Raw genomic sequence first — 18,399 nt, forward strand, 5'->3', positions numbered from 1 at the left:
CTTCTCTTTTTAGGCAAAATTATAAAACCCAATTTCAAACAGTTAGCTGAATATTGTAGATATTTTTCTCTCACATTTAATAGTTTGAAGTAAGTTTTAAAGAAATATATTCATACATATGTTCAATCATTGTGAATGAGACAACTACTAATACAGACTAAGTATCTTGATTTAGATACACAAATCCTATGAGCTAGGTTTCTGTTGGTGGCACAATTTCCCAAAATGTTGAACAAATCTTTGTAAACTACCAAAGTATCATTTTCTCTCTATTTACCCAGTAGTTGCACTTTGGAAAATTTAGTGTATATAAAAAAGATAAAAGAAATACTTTGACTTATATGTATTCAGGAATTAGGGTTATGGTTAAGTTCATTATAACAGTTTAATTTTTATTATTATTATTATTTTTAATTGGAAAGATGTGACCTAATTCTGTGTAGTGTGGATCTTCCCTGAACATTGCAAAGCATCTAGCATATCTGGTCCCTTCTCACGGAAGCCTAGAATCCTCCCAAACCTTGTGTCAACCAAAACGTCATGGTAAATTTCTAAAATGTTCTGTGGAGTCAGTCCATTGAATGACACTGGGATAAAAGAATCACTGAGATGACTGTGGGGAACCCTTCAGAGTTGCACATTTCAAATGCTCCCCATAAATACCACGCAGGGGGAGGGAATGTGAGCTGAAATCTAGCCTGCGCTCAGTCCTGCCTAGAGGAAGAGGTAGTCACCCTTTTTCTCCTTAGAAAAGTATCCTTCTGCGGTGTGATGGATCACTTTTGTGTGGCCTTTCTAGCCATAGTCTTGTAACTCCCACTCAAGTGATTGGGTGGGACTGTGAGATAAGGAGATTGCAGCCACCAAAAGGATTGGTCAGTTTTGCCATCCCACTGGGCTTGAAATGAGCCACCCCAGAGGCAGGAAAGAGAAAAGGCTGCCACCACCATGGAAGGAGAGACCTGGAGGAGGCAGCGCAGTGGGCTTCTAGCCCATAGAGAGAGAAAGTTGAGTGCCTTCAGCTGGATCTTTATTTTGGTCACAGGAGTGAAGGGACTAGACCAAGAGGACAATAGTCTTTCGCTACTTCCCCTTGGAGGACCTCAGCTTGGGATGGGCAAGTGGGCCCAGGGTGGATCCAAGAGAAAGAAATCATGGAGGAGACAGTCCAGAGAAGACTTAACTACAGACCTAAGGGAACAAGAGAACAGAGATTCTTTATTCTTCGGTCTTTGTCTTACTGGGATTAGAGATTTGCCCGATGGAATTTTATGGGCGCTTTGAAAAAATAATGGTGTCCAGGCCTCACCCTTATAATTTCTGGTTTAATTAGCTAAAATGGGACCAGTCATTAGTATTCTTAAGAAGCTCTTCATGTAATCCTACCTTGTGGCCAGATGAGACCCTGTGAACTAGCGATGGGACTGGAATAGAGAATGGTGTCTGGTGTCGTCCCTAAATGGCAAGCGTGGTGCAGAAAACGGGAAAGGGTGTGGGTCCAACACATGAGAAGACAGCTGTCACGCTAAAGGACACTTGTCTGAAAATATCTAGGTGGTAAAATATATATTTTAAGATTGTTTTCTGAGTCACTATTGCCACTGAAAAATAATGGTAGCAAGCCACAGGAAACGTTTTATTTGGCTGGAGTCCCTGCCCAAGCCCAGCTCTGACACTACCAGACATACTTTGTAAGTTGGCAATGAAATATCTTTTATTATGAAAAGGCAGTGCTGTTGAATGCATATTAATCCCTCTCTGTGGTGTCCGGGGCCTGTCAGTGCACCAAGCTGTTGGAGCCCATACCTGCCTCACTTCCTACCTGGCTTGGTTCCTGTGTCTCAGCTCTTCGCCTTGCTCCACCCCCCGTCTGTGGACTGGTAAGTGCCTTTCCTCCAAAGAACCTACTCACTGCCTCTTCCACATCTCTAAAGTACACCTGTATAACTCACAGCCGGAAAATGCAATGGATTGGGGAGATGGGGTAAGTTGGGGTCGTAGAAGGTAAGGGTTGCTCTTTCTCTAACCATTTCCCATCTTCTGAGGCATTGAGTCTGAACTTCCAGGACTATTAGGTGTTAGTAGAGGAGAAGCACCACTAAAGATTTAAGAGCCTGTGGGTTTTAGAATCAGACAAACCTGAATTTGAATCTTAGGTCTTCCACTGTTATTGTTAGCGGCCGTCGACTTCCGACACATAGCAATCCTAAGTACAACAGAACCAAACACTGCCCGGTCCTGCGCCATCCTCACAATTGTTATTATGCTTGAGCCCATCATGCAGCCACTGTGTCACTCTATCTCATTGAGGGTCTTCCTCTTTTTCGCTGACCCTCTACTTTACTAAGCATGTGTCCTTCTGCAGGGACTGGTCCCTCCTTATAACATGTCCAAAGTATGTGAAACAAAGTCACCAGCCTTGCTTCTAAAGAGCATTCTGACTGTATGTCTACACATGAATAAAGCTCTCTGAGCCCCTTTTTCCTCACTCAATAAGAATAATACTACTGGCTACAATGTTACTCCCATGCCCCCGTTTTGAGAGTATCTTAACCCAAATACATAGGTCCTAATCCAAAAGACCCCAGGTCTAGTTGACCCCATGGGCCCTCATAGGCCTCCTCCAGCTAACGCAGATAACTTCTAGGAGTGTTGCTATGAGTTGGGATCAACTTGATGTCAATGGGTTTGTTTGGTTGCAGATAACCTGCAGCCAGTACCTCATGTCCCTAAGAATCAGTAGAACCAGACAGGAGTCTATGTTACATATTGTGCAAATGGAACAAATGAAAACATTACAGAAGAAAAAATGCCCTGGGACTTTATGAAATTGCCAGCAACTAGTTTAATAGCTCGAACAGAGGCAATTCTAGTTTTCTTGGACCAGAAAACAAAAATAAAAAGACAACAACCACAATAACTACGCCCGTTGCCGTCGAGTCGATTCCGACTCACAGTGACCCTAGAGGACAGAGTAGAACTGCCTCATAGGGTTTCCAAGGAGCGGCTGGTGAATTCGAACTGCCGACCTTTTGGTTAGCAGCCGAGCTGAGTTTTAAAAGTAGAATTAACATATTACTTACTTTTGGTTGTTGTTCCTTAAACCAGTTGCCATCAGGTTGTTGATTCTGACTCATGGTGATCTCATGTGTCAGAGTGGAACTGTGGTCCCAGGGACTGTCAGTGTTGATTTTTCAGAAGTAGAATGCCAGGCCTTTCTTTGGCGGTGCATCTGGGTGGACTTGGTCAGCCGCAGAGTTTGTTAGCCGTTTGCACCACCCAGTGACTGCTGTTATTCTTTATTGTACTTAAATTTACTAGTGCTTTTTGGGGGGGAGGGGGCCGGAGTGGGAATGGGGTGAGGGGTAGGGCATGATAGTCTTCCCCAAAAAGAAAGTATGCCTCTATTCCTTTTTCCGAGAGTCCCTGCACAAATGCAAAGACCCGATCAACATATTCATTTTTAGGACAATAGATGCGTCATAATGAGTCTCCTTGTTAGACTAAGGCAGCCAGTTCACTGACTGGCACCGCGGAATCGCCTGACGCCCATCGTCAGACAGGTAACATCTGGCAGTTCTCCGCAGTGAGTTAAAGTCATTGAAGGGAGAGCTGGGCCTGGGCTCCCTCCTTCCCAACACCAGCTATCCTCCACACCTTTGTGTGGCTTGGGGCTGCTTTTATAAGGCAGAGAGATCTTGTTTCAGGAAAATGTGGTAAACTGAAAAGTCCTTTGTATCTTCTGTGACCTGGGGAGAGATCTCGAATCTCCTCAGTCTGGAAGGCAAGGGTGGCTAAAGGCTAACAAAGGAAACCGTTGAAGCTTGATGAGCTGAGAGAAGGCTGCTTATCTGAAGCTCTGGAAAAATCCCAGAAGGTGGCTTTTCTCCTTTTTAATGTAAATGTGTGACTAGACTGAGAGCTGACTGGATCCATGCGCCCCTGGTGGGCACGGGACTTGAAGGCTGCTACTGTTCGCCGCTAAGAGCCATGTGCACCCTCTCTGGAGATGGTGCCAACAACATGGCCTTCGGTCGGGCAGGCTTACGCATGGTGCTAGAGTCACATTTAGAATCACCTAATTAAACTTCGGGTCAGTTCCCTGCGAGTACACTTTCTCTTAGAAAAATATAATACTATATTCTGGAATAGGACGATTTGCATTGAATATCAACTTTTTATAAAGACCTCAGTTTTTTTTTTTTTTATTAAAAATTCTACCTTTTGTCTTTTCCCAAGGTCCTGGGTCAAATTTCAGAGTGTGGGAAGACGTCTTGGGCTTCCCGCTTCTTGCTTCACTCTGGGGTGAAACCGTGCAATCGCAACACTTGCAGGGGAGCGGTTTTTGAACCACTGGGGCCCTGGGAGTATAGCTGATTATTTTTGCATGGGGGCATTAAAATGCCAGACATCAATTTTTGTCTCCTGGAGGAGGTATCTATGCATTGAAGAGGCATGCTTCAGCCCTTTTCAAAGAATTTTTGCAAGTGCAAATTATGGAGACCCAAGAGAATGAGCCATATTGCTTGAAATCAATCCCCTCAAGGTTCGTCTGTAGATGGTTGTTATTCTCTGAGAAGCAGTATATTCAGCCTGGGGGGAGTGTTGCATCGCTACCCCTCTCCACCCTCATTCTGGAGCAAGGATCCAGCAGGGTGTGGTGGGGCTGCTGCAGCAATGACACATATTAGGTAATACCCCCCATTAGACTGCAGATGTGTGAACTAGTTTAAAACTTTTATGAGGGTTTTTATTAGACTTCGATGCAGTCCCAGCCTATTTACAGTTGCCAGTTTCTCCAGTTGCTCACAAGTTATAACAAATTAGGAATACCTAATGCCTAAGCTATTCTTACGCTTTGGAGGCAAAATCCCAAACAATTCATAGCCTTCCTTGTGAGTCCAGTCTCCTGCTTAGATATTGCACCTCCAGGCAGAACGGCCCCTTGATGCCTTTGTAATCACGGTGTGGTTCAATACTTTCAAGCACGTAAAACCCAGGATCCTCTATCATTTTTCGCCTGGCCACAGAATGCCCTTTCTTGTGTCTTTGATGGCCTTCCAAAGTCATTTTTTTCTCCTCTTTTTATTGTACTTATTCCTTACGTGACCTTAATACTTTTGTGAGTGCCAGATCGGCATGTTTGCGATAGGCGCTGGTGGCACAGAAGACACCATCCTCCATCTACTTGGGGGACTGCTGAAGAAGAAGCGGATATCGCTCTTACCCAGGGAGGCACGGCAGCCTACTGCTTGGCTTCCCAGGTTTTTATTAAGTGCCAGTGAAACAAGCTTACCAGGCGGTCCAGCTCCGTCACCTGAGAAAGACATTAACCGCCTCTGTTTAGACTGACTTACATAGGAGTGAATGAGCAAGCAGCAGAAGTTCCCTTTCTCCGGGTTAATGGCGCGTGTTGACAAGTGTCCATTCACCAGCCCTGAAAAGCTTTTCCTTGAAGTTTTAATCTAGACACCAAAAGGAGATTGCTGGACACGAATAACTGCACCAAAACCAAGTCTTTCGGGCAAACGAAAAAACAGGACAGCACAACGTTTCAGAAAAATGGAAATGGTGTGTTGAACCACTGTGACATTATATTTGAACTTGGTGGTGTTAGTTTTCTCCGAGTCAGTTCTGCCTTATGATGACTCTCATGGAGACCCAATGAGCAACAGAATGAAATGATGCCTGGTCCTGATCGTTAGTATGCTCGAGTCCGTTCTTGTGGCTACTGTGCATTTTGAGTACCTTCCAACCCGCAGGGTTCATTTTCCAGCACAATATTGGATGATAATCTGTTGTGATCCATAGGATTTTCATTGACTAATTTTTGGATGTAGATCACCAGGCCTTTCTTCCTTGCCTGTCTGAGCCTGGAAGCTCTGCTGAAATCAGTTCATCATGGGTGACCCTGCTGGTATCTGAAATACTGGTAGAATAGCTTCCAGCATCATAGCAATGCGCCAGCCTCCATAGAACCACAAACTGACCGACGGGTGGTGGATTTGAACTTAATGATATTAAAAGTTACATTTAATGCAATGCATAAGGCATATGTACAAAGACTGAGTTGCCTTGTCCATAATCCAATCGTGCAGAGAAATTAACTCAACTTAGCGTACGTCGTAGTGTTTTCTATTTTTTGTCAGCCTTGGTTTGACTTCCTGTGATGACGGCTGCTTCCTGGGGGAAGCCAGAATGTGGTTTAAAAATTACCAGAAAAATTGTGCAGGTGTTAAAATCATGTAGATATTAATGTTTATTTTATAGATAAAGTTGAGGCCCAGAACAAATGAAATAGTTTATCAGAAAATCCTGGATACAAATTCAGACTGTACCGTATCCTAGATGGTTGGCCTTGGGCAAATTGTCCAGACTCCCCAGGACTCTGTTGCCTTAACTGCCATGTAAAGCTGTTGTGCTCATTAAATAATGACAAAACGTCTGGCACAGAGTAGGTGCTCAGAAAACGTTGGTTACCTTTTGTTTTCCTAAAGCCCTGTTGGTGGGGTGGTTAAGAGCTTGCCTGATAACCAAAAAGTCGGCAGTTCGAATCCATCAGTCACTCCTAAGAAACCCTATGGGGTAGTTCTACCCTGTCCTATAGGGTCTTTATGAGTCAGAATCGACTCAACGGCAATGGGTTTTCCTAAACCCTTAATAGAGCTTGTTAATGGTCCATCTGAGTCTAGAACCCAGGATTCCTGGCTCTCAATCCGGTGTTCTATAATTACACCATCCTGCTTCCCATTGAGATTTATTGGGAGAATTAATGAAATCCCTGGTTAGCACTTGGCTGCCAACTGAAGGTTGGAGGTTCAAGTCCACCCAGAGGCACCTTGGAAGAAAGGCCTGGCAATCCATTTCTAAAAAATCAGCTACTGAAAACCCTATGGAGCACAGTTCTACTCTGATACACATGAGGTCACCAAGAGTTGGAATCAACTTGATAGCAACCGATTTTTACTTTTTATTTGGTCAACTAGCTGCTGCTTCTGACTAGGGAATGTGTTGAGAAGGTGGTGTTACTGACAGGCAGAGATGTATTACAAACTCCGACCACTACCATGGCTGAACTGCAACCACGGACTATTGGAGGGTCTTTGTTTGTCATTGGCGAGGGGAAGGAGCTGTTGGTGGCGCAACCTGTTTCAGGTCCCATAGCCAGTAGGCCCCTCCCTCACACCCACCACTGAGGTTACAGAGCTACATGACATGACATACAAGTAAGTACACACTTGTGAGGATGCAATAGGTACCATCCCTAAACAGGTTTTGGGTAGGCTTACATGTGAATGATCTTTGCATTCATTATGCTCATAGAAATCGGTGACATCTGACTTGAATGAGCTCTGGATGCTTCTGGAGAGTTATCCTGAAGTCATTCACTCATTCATCACTCATTTCTGCCTCAAAAATGTGTTGCATACTAACGCACACTTAGCGTTTTGCAAAGCACAAGGAAAGATACAAAGAAGTACAACACACAGCTCTCCAAGTATCTTACAAATCTGGGAATTAGTAACATACATGAAAACTTAACAAACCATAGCAACAATTCATTCATCCGCTCATTCATTTATTCAATGTATATTTACCTAGACAGAATGCTGAGCACATAGAAGACGTTGGACTAGGTAATATGGAGTATGAAATGATGAATAAGACTTGTTTTTTAGCAGCATGTAGTTAAAAGAGAAGGGGGAATTTAGTGTTGAACATAACAAACTTTAATACCTAGTATATAAGACAAGGAGCCCTGGTGGCCCAGTCGTTAAGAGCTCAGCTGCTAACCAAAAGGTCAGCAGTTTGAATCCACCAGCCACCGGTCCTTGGAAACCCTACAGGGCAGTTCTACTCTGTCTTATAGGGTCTCTATCAGTTGGAATCCACTAGACAGCAATGGATATAATTTGTTTTTTATACAAGACAAAGAATCTCTGGTGGCGCAGTGGGCTGCTAATCAAAAGGTTAGTGGTTTGAACCCACCACACACTCCGTGGGAGAAAGATATGGCAGTCTGCTTTCATAAAGATTTACAGCCTTGGAGACCCTGTAGGGTTGCTATGAGTCAGAATCGACTCGATGGCCGTGGTTTGGTTCTGTATATAAAACAAAAGCCCTGGCGGCACATTTGTTAAGTACTCGGTTGCTAACCGAAAGGTCAGTGGTTGGAACCCACCAGATGGTCCACAGGAGAAAAGACCTGGTGATCTGCTCCCATGAAGATTACAGCCTAGGAAATCCTATAGGGGCAGTTCTACTTTATCCTATAGGGTCATTATGAGTAGGAATGAACTCAACCGCACACAACAACAACATCTAAGATAAAGGCTATAATGTACAAATTATGGTGAGAAGTCAAATAAAAGAGAAATTTTTGCCTTTGGCAAACCCTCTGTCATTCAGTCAAATGAATTCTAATGCCTAATATCATCAGGTCTTGTCCTTTCTGACTCTGCAGGATTTTCCTGACTTATGTTCTCTTTTTCTCTCCCAGTTTCACTGTCTTTGATCCTCTCTTGTCTTGGAGCAGTGAGTGACAGAAGGCTTCTCTGAAGAAGTGATAATTGAAGGATGAGTGGGATTTAACCAGATAAAAAGGGGAGGGCATGTTAGGCAGTGGAAAAAGCATGTGCAAAGATCCAGAGAAAGGAGGGAGCATGGGGAAGGTGAAGGACTGGAATAAAGCAGTAAAGATGGAACAAAGGGAAGTATTACCATGGGCCTGGGGGGCCAGGGGGTCTGCAGGGCAAGATCATGAAGAATTTATAGATTAGATGAAGGATTTTGTCTTTATCATAAGATCCATGTCAAATAGTCACAGAAAAGCATAGTCTCAGTCTAGAAGGAAACTTGAGTCTATCTCATCCAGTGCTTGACTTTATTCCTGCCACTGTGTCTCCAATGAGTGAACTTCTGGCCTGATGGAACAAACAATTTTAGGGATGGGAAACACCTAAATTCTGAGGCTACTCATTCCGCTTCTGAATAACTGTGTTAAAATGTATTTCTTATGTGGAGTTTAAACATGACTCCTGTACCTTCCATTCACTGGAAGGCAAAGGAAAGTACTTGCATGGAAATCTGGCAACCGCCATTTAAGTAGAGATTTACATGCCAGTTCCGTTAGTCTCCCTGGTCATCGTAGCAGGAGATAAAGTCGTTTTTAAATTACAGTGTCTTGTGGTTATACAGTTCTACCCTGTCTCTGATGATTTTTGACAATATTTCAGTTTTCAATATGTAGTACCTTCTAAGTTCTCAAACTTAAAGTTAGTGTCTTACACCCATGTCCAATGGATATTCATGTAGTGTATGGTCTCACTAAATTATTTTTTAAAATTTGCAAATAAATTGCTGTGGAAAATACATCCCTTATGTTTGCTGCTTTGACAAGGCAAGGACAAGCGCTTTTCTATCTCTAATAAATCTCTCTCCAGAGTTAGCAATTTACCAAGGGCTACTTCCCTGAGTGCCTTACGGAAGAAAATAACAAAACATTTACATTTTGGATACAAAGAGCGGGGACATCTTTACTTGTTTAGTTCTGGTTTTCATCTCAGAAAGTTGACTTACCAAGTTTCTCTCTTTCTTGAATGTGTTTTTCGAATCTACTCATTTTATTCTTTACCCTTTTGAGTATTTGATTTCTTTTTTCTGGGGGCGGGGGTTAAGAAGTATGTGCAAATAATTCATTTATTTTACTTCCTGAAAGAAAACTAGCATTGGCTAATGTTGGACACCTCTTGCAGACTGAGGTAGAGCATGAAGCAATGACTGGCTCCATGACAATCAGTAGAGAACCCAAGGAGATAACCACATTGGATATATTATTCAACCCCAGCCATCTGCCACTGTGTGAATTTCTTACTCAGTGGGATGATTTATTGGCCTGTAACTACCAAATCTGTTTGGTCAAATTATCCAGTAAATGACCCCAGCTCATAGGGCCTAGTTGGCGTCTAGGCATGGGATTTCCATCTGCTTGGGGTCCTTCTGTCCACTCACAGAAAATCCTCTTGGAGCTCTGATTGGTTTGAGCCACATCAGCCACATCCAGGTCAGGTTGTACAACCTCAGAGCCCCTGGTAATTGTCCATCATACAGTTTCACACTAAATGTTAGGCTTGTTTCAGTTGCGCTAAATGGTTTTGTATACACTGACCCACTTCTTATCCAGCTCCTGCAATGGGACTCTTCAAGTATGTGTAGTAGGATGTGGCCTGGGAATTTTCCTACAATTTAAAGTTTCAGCTGAAACTCCAATGCTGAGGATGATGGGTTATAAGCATGCACATTCTAAACACTATCTTTATACATTTACCATGAAATAACAAAGCTAGTCCTGAGACCCATATCCCATTAGTTAATTCTAGTCTAGATAACAGAAGATAGAGATTTATTAGAGGAGGATTCCGCAGGAGATAATTCACAAAAGAAGAGAATGTTGCTGCTTCTCTCTCTACAAAGTAAGGTCAAAGGCAGGACAAGAGGTAAGTGGGGCAAGAGCAACATGGAATCATGGGTCAGATACGGCCATGGTACAGGAGTGGAGCTCAAGGAGAGGTGGCTTAACAGCACTCAAAGTGGGTTCCTTCAAGTTTGGAGGCTTTTGAGAACATAAGGACTGATGCCTACTTCTTGCCCAAGGAATTCTGAAAACAGAAGGCTGGTTGAAGTTGCCTGTGATGACAGGGAAAGAGCGAAGGCAGACATAAGCCAAGATAATAGAGCAGATTTTAAATTTAATCTGCATTATTAACATTTTCTCCATTACTTTATTAGGTCTAGACCAGGGTTTGTCAGCCTAGGCACTATTGACATTTGGACCTGATAATTTTTTTATTGTGGTAAGTAGTCCTGTGGATTGTAGGATATTTAGTAGCATCCCTGGTCTCTACCCACTAGATTCCATAGTACCCCTCCACCCCAGTTGTGACAACCAGATATTTCCCAGACATTTCCAAATGCCCTCTGAGAGAAAACTTACCTCTGTTGAGAACCACTGGTCTAGACAATCAATAAAATAAAGGCAAATCCCTTATTTGTAGTGTTTGCCAATTTCCATGGTGTAAATACTCCCACCTTGGTTGATTTCAAGCTACCAACGTGATGCAGCAGCATATAGTGTTTCCATCATACAGATACAATACATGTAAATAACCTCAAGAGCATAGATAATAGTAAAACGTAGTAAAGTAGTTACAAAGTGCTGAGTTTTGAAAATGTATTATCTTTGCTTTTAATATAATTTATTTGAAAGTTTACATAATTTAGTTTTTAATAACGGCTGTGTTTAACAACTGCCTTATAAAATTTCTGAAGATTTAACAATTGGCTCTCGTGTGCCAGTGAGAGCTGCCTACAGCATGTCACATTTATTTATAGGCCAAGTTAAGAATGTAGAGAAAAGAATTCTTCTCCCTATAGCTTACCATATGATGTGAAATAGACCCCAATTTTTAAACTAAATATTATATAAGTCATGCATGTATATGCAATGTCAGCCTATCCCACAGGATGGCTTTCCTCTAGCATGCTAACTGGAGAATTGTCTTAGTCCTTTCCCAAGTTCATCCACTTGACAGTTGACTTTGTGTTGAATGCTCTTCACAGTCATGTCCAGCGTCTCTGTGGGCCACTGCTTGCTTTGTTGTTGTTCTGCTACTAGACTATGAGACTACTGTCTTTGGTGGTGTGTACGCATCCTCAGCAGTAGGGAGATGAGGAAAGGCCACAATTTCAAGTACAAACCACAGTGGGTAGCTGTGCTCCTGTCCCCTAATGTATACATCTTCTTTTTCTTTTTTTCTTGAGAAATCCTATATAGTGACACTTTCTCAGTATCAATCTCTCCAACCCTTTCCCATGGAGAAAGCCCAACCTCTCATTTGGTCTTCTTTTAGAATCCTTTTCCCTTTTCACCAAGCCCCCTAGTGCAATTCAAAGGGCCCAATAACCCATAGGGTAATGTTGTCAAAGTCTGAGATGGTCCGTTGAGAATAACCACAGCAACGGGTGGTGTGGGTGTGCTTCAGCTGAATAGTTAGTGGTGGCTTTGCATCTCCCCATGGTAACTGTTGATGACTTCCCTGGAGCTATCAGAAAACTTACGCTTAATGTATAGTTTAAAATTGTTCCCTACTACTTTTCAATTCTCTTCACTTACTCCTTCTAGTAAAGTCTCTTCTTCCCTTAGAAATGTGTGTAGTAGTGAAACAGAGATGTAAAGGCAGGGAGTGCCTACTGGAAATATATGTGGCCATTATAACTTTTTTTGTAATAATAAAAGATTAGGTGCAATCAAAATATATAACAGCAGAGGACTGGTTAAATAAATTATGGCATATTCATACAATGGGATACAAAAGAGCTGTGAACAAGAATGAAGTAGATCTGTGTGTACAGTTATGGAAAGATACTACCACATATTCAATGAAGGCTAATCAAAGCAAGTGAAAACAAAACAAAAAACAATCAAGAATCGGAATAGTATCTATATATACGTATATATATACCAAAAACCAAACCCGTTCCTGTTGAGTCAATTCCGACTGATAGTGATCCTACAGGACAGAGTAGAACTGCCCCATAGGGTTTCCAAGGAGCAGCTGGTGTATTCAAACTATCAACCTTTTGGTTAGCAGCCGAGCTCTTAACCACTGCACCACCACGGCTCCCATATATATATGTTATTATGTACCTTGTGTGTAATACACATGCACACACATATATCACACATGTATCCTCTTTGTATAGGCATAGAATGCCTATATTCTATACCTGTAACTCTTTAAAGTGTTAAAAAGCAAAGATGTCACTTTAAGGACTAAGGTGCACCTGACCCAAGCCATGGTGTTCTCAATGCATGTGAAAGCTGGACAATGAATAAGGAAGCCCAAAGAAGAACTGATGCCTTTGAACTATGGTGTTGGTGAAGAGTATGGAATAAACCATGGACTGCCAGAAGAATGAACAAATCTGTCTTGTAAGAAGTACAGCCAGAATGCTCCTTAGAAGCGAGGATGGCTAGACTTGGTTTCACGTAGTTTGGACCAGTCCCTGGAGAAGGACATCATACTTCGTAAAGTAGAGGCTCAGCGAAGAAGAGGAAGACCCTCAACAAGATGGATTGACACAGTGGTTGCAACAATGCTTGTGAGGATGGTGCAGGACCAGGCAGTGTTTCGTTCTGTTGTACACAGGGTCACTATGAGTTGGAACTAACTAGACAGCACCTAACAACAACAACATACCTGTAACTACTGTTATAGGTAACAGCAGTTATTTAGTTATTTCTGTGGATGGAGCCTGGTGGTTGAGGTGGAGGGAGACTAATGTTTTTGGTCTAACATTTTTAGCAGTTTATATTAACTAGCTAATTGAAATAAATGTCTTCCAGCTTTAGTGTCTCCACTCCTCTTTGAGACTGAACCCCAAAAGAACTTCAGTATCTGGTATATTTAGTCTATCAGAGTGTTTGCTGTTGAGATGCACTTGTGTTTTTGGTCCTCTTTCTTTAATATAATTTTAATGTTTCCATCAGCACACTGTCCAATCTGCTGTCATGATCTTCCTGTTTCACTTTATCCTGTTAGAACACTTTTATAATTGTCTCAGAGAAGCTCTATTGATGACTTCTAGTGATCACTAATGTGTTAGCAGTAGCATGCAAATGTCATGTTTGCAACGATTGCCTTTATCAAAACAGCCAGTTACCTAGTGGAGCTTAAGAACATGGTACTCAGAGGGGTAAGGTTTATGAACATGAGAAGGTTCTAGGGCACAAGTCACTGCGGAGGCCCCAAGTCTTGGTGTGACATTGGTGTAGGAGAAGGGGGGAGGGAGAGTCTGTAGGTGGATTCTAAGCTAGGAAGGTTGCTAAAGTTTAACTTGATCTACTCTTGGTTAGGTGTCCATGGCTATGTGTATGTAAATATTTAAAAATATAAAACTTATTTAGATTTTTCTTTAAACATAGAAACAAAAGAGTACAGAATATTAGCTCATTTGCAGTGGGAAAAAAAAAAAAAACAAAGTTGTCAGTGAGAGACTGGTTATTCCATCTAGATTTTCCTAGCTTCACATATAATGAAAGAAAAACAGACCAACTAATACTACGATTATTTGGATAGGTGAGTTCAGTGATCAGATGTCAGCTCTCAAAAGTTACCATTTGGCCTAGAAACTCAATTTAATTATTTGCAGTTTATTCTCCTGCTATGTTTTGGGAAAAGTTGACTATATCAGTTTTACTTACCATCCCCTCTGAAAAATGTAAATTTTTGGTGATTCAAGAATCGCTTATAACCATCATTAATGTCTTTTTTTTTTTTAAGTTTTTTTATGCAGATAGGCAAACTGTCAAAGACATGATTAAAAATTAATTATCAATTATAAGAGTTTAAAATATTTTTTCACTGTTAATTAAATGCAACTTTGAAGATCAAATTGACATTTTGGAGAAATCTAAATCCTTTGAGAGAAATAAACTTACAAAGTGGTCTAAGGTTCATAATATAAAGTAAAAAAGGAAAAAAAACATGAAAATCTCTAAAATAATTAGTTTTTATGTCAGGTTTTCTTTAACATCAACCTCTTTTTTGACTGTTTTATTGAAAATCATACAGACAGTAGCTTATTTTTCCACCAACCTAAGCACCTGAGACTTTTGGCTGATGGGTATAAGATCAGTAAAATTGCTTATAAAATGTAATTTTATATGAGAACTTAAACAATGTTTACAGAATATATTCCAACATTTACTTTTCTCCACAAGCAGATATCTCCTTATTTGTATGTGTATATGCATTGTATTACAATGGAAAATAAACATTATTCACCTGTTTTGAACAGGGCTTTGAACCTATTCTTCCCAGTTCTGTCATGGCCAAGGAATTGACACTGGAACACACCTAATTTTTAAAATCTGGGTGAATCAGAATGGGAAAAATTAGAGGTTGAAGCCCTGGTAGAAACTTAATCTCTCTCTTGGAAAACAAGGGCAGCATATGTGTTGCATAGCAACCAAATCTCTTGCCTGTTGGATTTGAGCTAGAGTCAGAAACAGTGGTTCCCTGCTGAAAGATGGTGACTGACTGTGCTGCTTTGAATGCATGTCACTCTCCACAGTCCTGCCAATAATACAATCTCATGCATCAAGCTCCTTAAAGGGCTCACTACACCTCCTCTGTGTCTTCTATTCCAGGGCTTCGACCTAAATTTTTCCCACTCCAGTTTTTAGAGCAGATCACCCAAATTGTAAAAATTTGGATCTATTCCAGTTTTGCTTCCTCAACCATGACTGAACCAGGCAGAACCGGTTTGAAGCCTCGATTTTGAACAATGCTAACACTTGCTCTGTTTGCCATCCTGTTGTAGTGTTTTGTACATACCAATTGATAAGCTTAAACAGAGACAATTCTAATCTTACTTAGCATAAAAATTTTCTGAGCTTAACATAAGAAAATAGATTAATATTTTATTAGAACATGTTTTATTATCTTGATTTTCAAGTGCTGTGGTAAAATCCTGTCTCTGACTCTCCACGTAGGCTGCAATAATATGGTCATTCGGCATGGCCGGTGTTATCTTGTTACCAGCTCCCTGAGTTCTCCCACCCCTGAGCCTTTGCCTGGAGTAGTCTTCCTTAAAATATCTATTTGGCTTGCTCCTTTACTTCCTTTGGAATCCTTGGGTGGTGCAAATGATTAATGCACTTGACTGTTAATGGAAGGGTTGGAGATTCAAGTCCACCCAGAGGCTCCTTGGAGGAAAGGCCTGGTGATCTACTTGTGAAAAATCAGTCTTTGATAACCATGTGGACTTTACAAAAAAAATTAAAAGATAAGCTAAAGACTGGGAGAATATCTTCAGAAAGCATATATCTGATAAGAACTTAACAACCAAAGCATATATAAAACTTTGACAATTTGACAACAAAAAGACGAATAACCTAATCATAAAATGGGAAAAGGACTTGAATAGACATTTCAACAAAGAAGACATTCAAATGGCCATCAAACACATGAAAAGATGCTCAGCCTCACTAGCCATCAGAGAGATTCAAATCAAGACCACAATGTGATATCATTTCACTCCCACGAGGATGACTAAGATAAAAATAAAAACAGAAAACCACAAATGTTGGTGAGGATGTGGGGAACTTGGAATCTTTACCCATTGCTGGTGGGAATACAAAATGGTACAGCCATTGTAGAAAACAATGTGGTAGCTCCTCAAAAAAATAGAACTACCATATGACCCATCAATTCTACTCCTACGTATATACCCAAGAGACTTGAAAGCAGATACTCAAACAAAAACTTAGTGTTCTTTGCATCATTATTCACAATAGCAAAAAGGTGGAAACAACCTAAATGTCTATCAACAGACGAATGAATAAACAAAATGTGGTACATACATACAATGGAATATCACTCAGACATAAAGAGAAATGAAGTCTTGACACATGCTACAATATGGTTGGAGCCAGAAGACATTATGCTGAGTGAAATAAGTCAATCACAAAAGAACAAATATTGTATGACCTCACACATATAAGAAAGATAAGAAAAGGCAAATATATACAGGGCAAAGTTTACTAGTGGTTACCAGGGGTGGGAGAGAAGTAGAAAGGGGGCAGTTAATGGTGATGGAAAAATCACATTGATTAAGGGTCAGGTTTCACAGCCGATTACTCTAATTGCTGTCAATAAGTTGTACACCTGTAAAAAGTTGAATTGGCAAAAGTTGTGTGATAGATACATTTACAACAACAACAAAAAAAGAAAGAGTAGCTACTGAGGCTGATTATGTACAACCAAAAATTTCTTGGGATTTAGTTTCTTAGTTTGCGGATTTAGGGTCATGATTTCATGCAACATTCCAGTTAATTGACCTAATAACATGTTTAGTGCCTTTGTTCTACCTCCTAGTTTGATACATAGTGCCTGGGGTCTTAAATCCTTGCAAGTGGGCATCCAAGGTGCAACAATTGGTCTTAGACCACCTGGAACAACAGAAGAAGGAGAGTCAGGAATAGGAGGAGGATATGGAATGTGTGATCCAATTGCCTCCATGAGCAACTGCCTCCTTTGCTGTGAGACCAGAAGAGCTAGATGGTGCCCAGTTACCATTACTGAACATTTTTATTGAAGATTCCATAGAAGAATCCAGATCAAAAGGGGGAAAATGCAGAACAAGTTTTCCCATTCTGATGGACTCCAGACTTCCTGGAGGTGTGAAGGTTGTGTGAACCCCTGAATCGATTGAGATAATATTTAAAACTTAAACCAAAAATATCCCCTGAAGTCTTCTTAAAATCAAAAAATAGTTTAGCTTAACTAGTAAAAAAAGGTCCGTCTTGAGCATTACACTCTTTTAAGAACTATCTATATGGGATCAACTTGACAACATCAACTCAGAAGATTACATAAGAATCTTAGGCGGCAGGAATTTATGTTAATGGGGGAGGAACAACTCAGAAAAGGAGGGTGAGAATGGTTACACATCTTGAAGGATATAATCAATGACACTAAATGGTACATGTAGAAACTGTTGAACTGTGTATATTCTCAACAACAACAACAAAATACATAAAATTACATACACATAAAAAAAGAAAACACTGTGGAACATAGTTTTCATGGGGTCACCATGAGTTGGAATTGACGAGACAGCAATTGGTTACTAGTATTACCTCCTTTAATTCTTTGCACAAATATAATTTTCTCAGATATCCATGGTCATCATACTTAAAATTTCACTCTTTCCATACAGCACCCCTGATCTCCTTTACTCTAAATCATTTTTCCCTATAAAATTTATCACTTTCAAAAATGCTCTATAATTGACAACTGGACTAAAACAAAGCTAAGAAGTTTCCTGAATACAATCAAATACTTTGAGAGTCAGAGTAGCAGGGGTAGGGGTCTGGAGACCATGCTTTCAGGGGACATCTAGGTCAATTGGCATAACAAAGCTTATTAAGAAAATGTTTTGCATCCTACTTTGGTGAGTGGCATCTGGGGTCTTAGAAGCTTGCAGCTGCCATCTGAGATGCATCAATTGGTTCCAACCACCTGCAGTGAAGGAGAATGAAGAACACCAGAGACACAAGGAAAGCATTAGCCCAAGAGATAGAAAGGGCCACATGAACCAGAGACTTCATCAGCCTGAGACCAGAAGAACTAGATGGTGCCCGGCTACCACCAATGACTTCCCTGACAGGGAACACAACAGAGAGTCCCTGATGGAGCAGCAGAAAGATGGGATGCAGAACTCAATTTCTAGTAAGAAGACCAGACTTAATGGTCTGACTGAGACTGGAGGAACCCTGGAAAGCATGGCCCCTGGTTTCTCTATCAGCCCAGAACTAAAATAATTTCTGAGGCC

The sequence above is a fragment of the Trichechus manatus genome, unplaced genomic scaffold, assembly GCF_000243295.1.
Source record: "Trichechus manatus latirostris isolate Lorelei unplaced genomic scaffold, TriManLat1.0 scaffold00039, whole genome shotgun sequence".
NCBI lineage: Eukaryota > Metazoa > Chordata > Mammalia > Sirenia > Trichechidae > Trichechus > Trichechus manatus.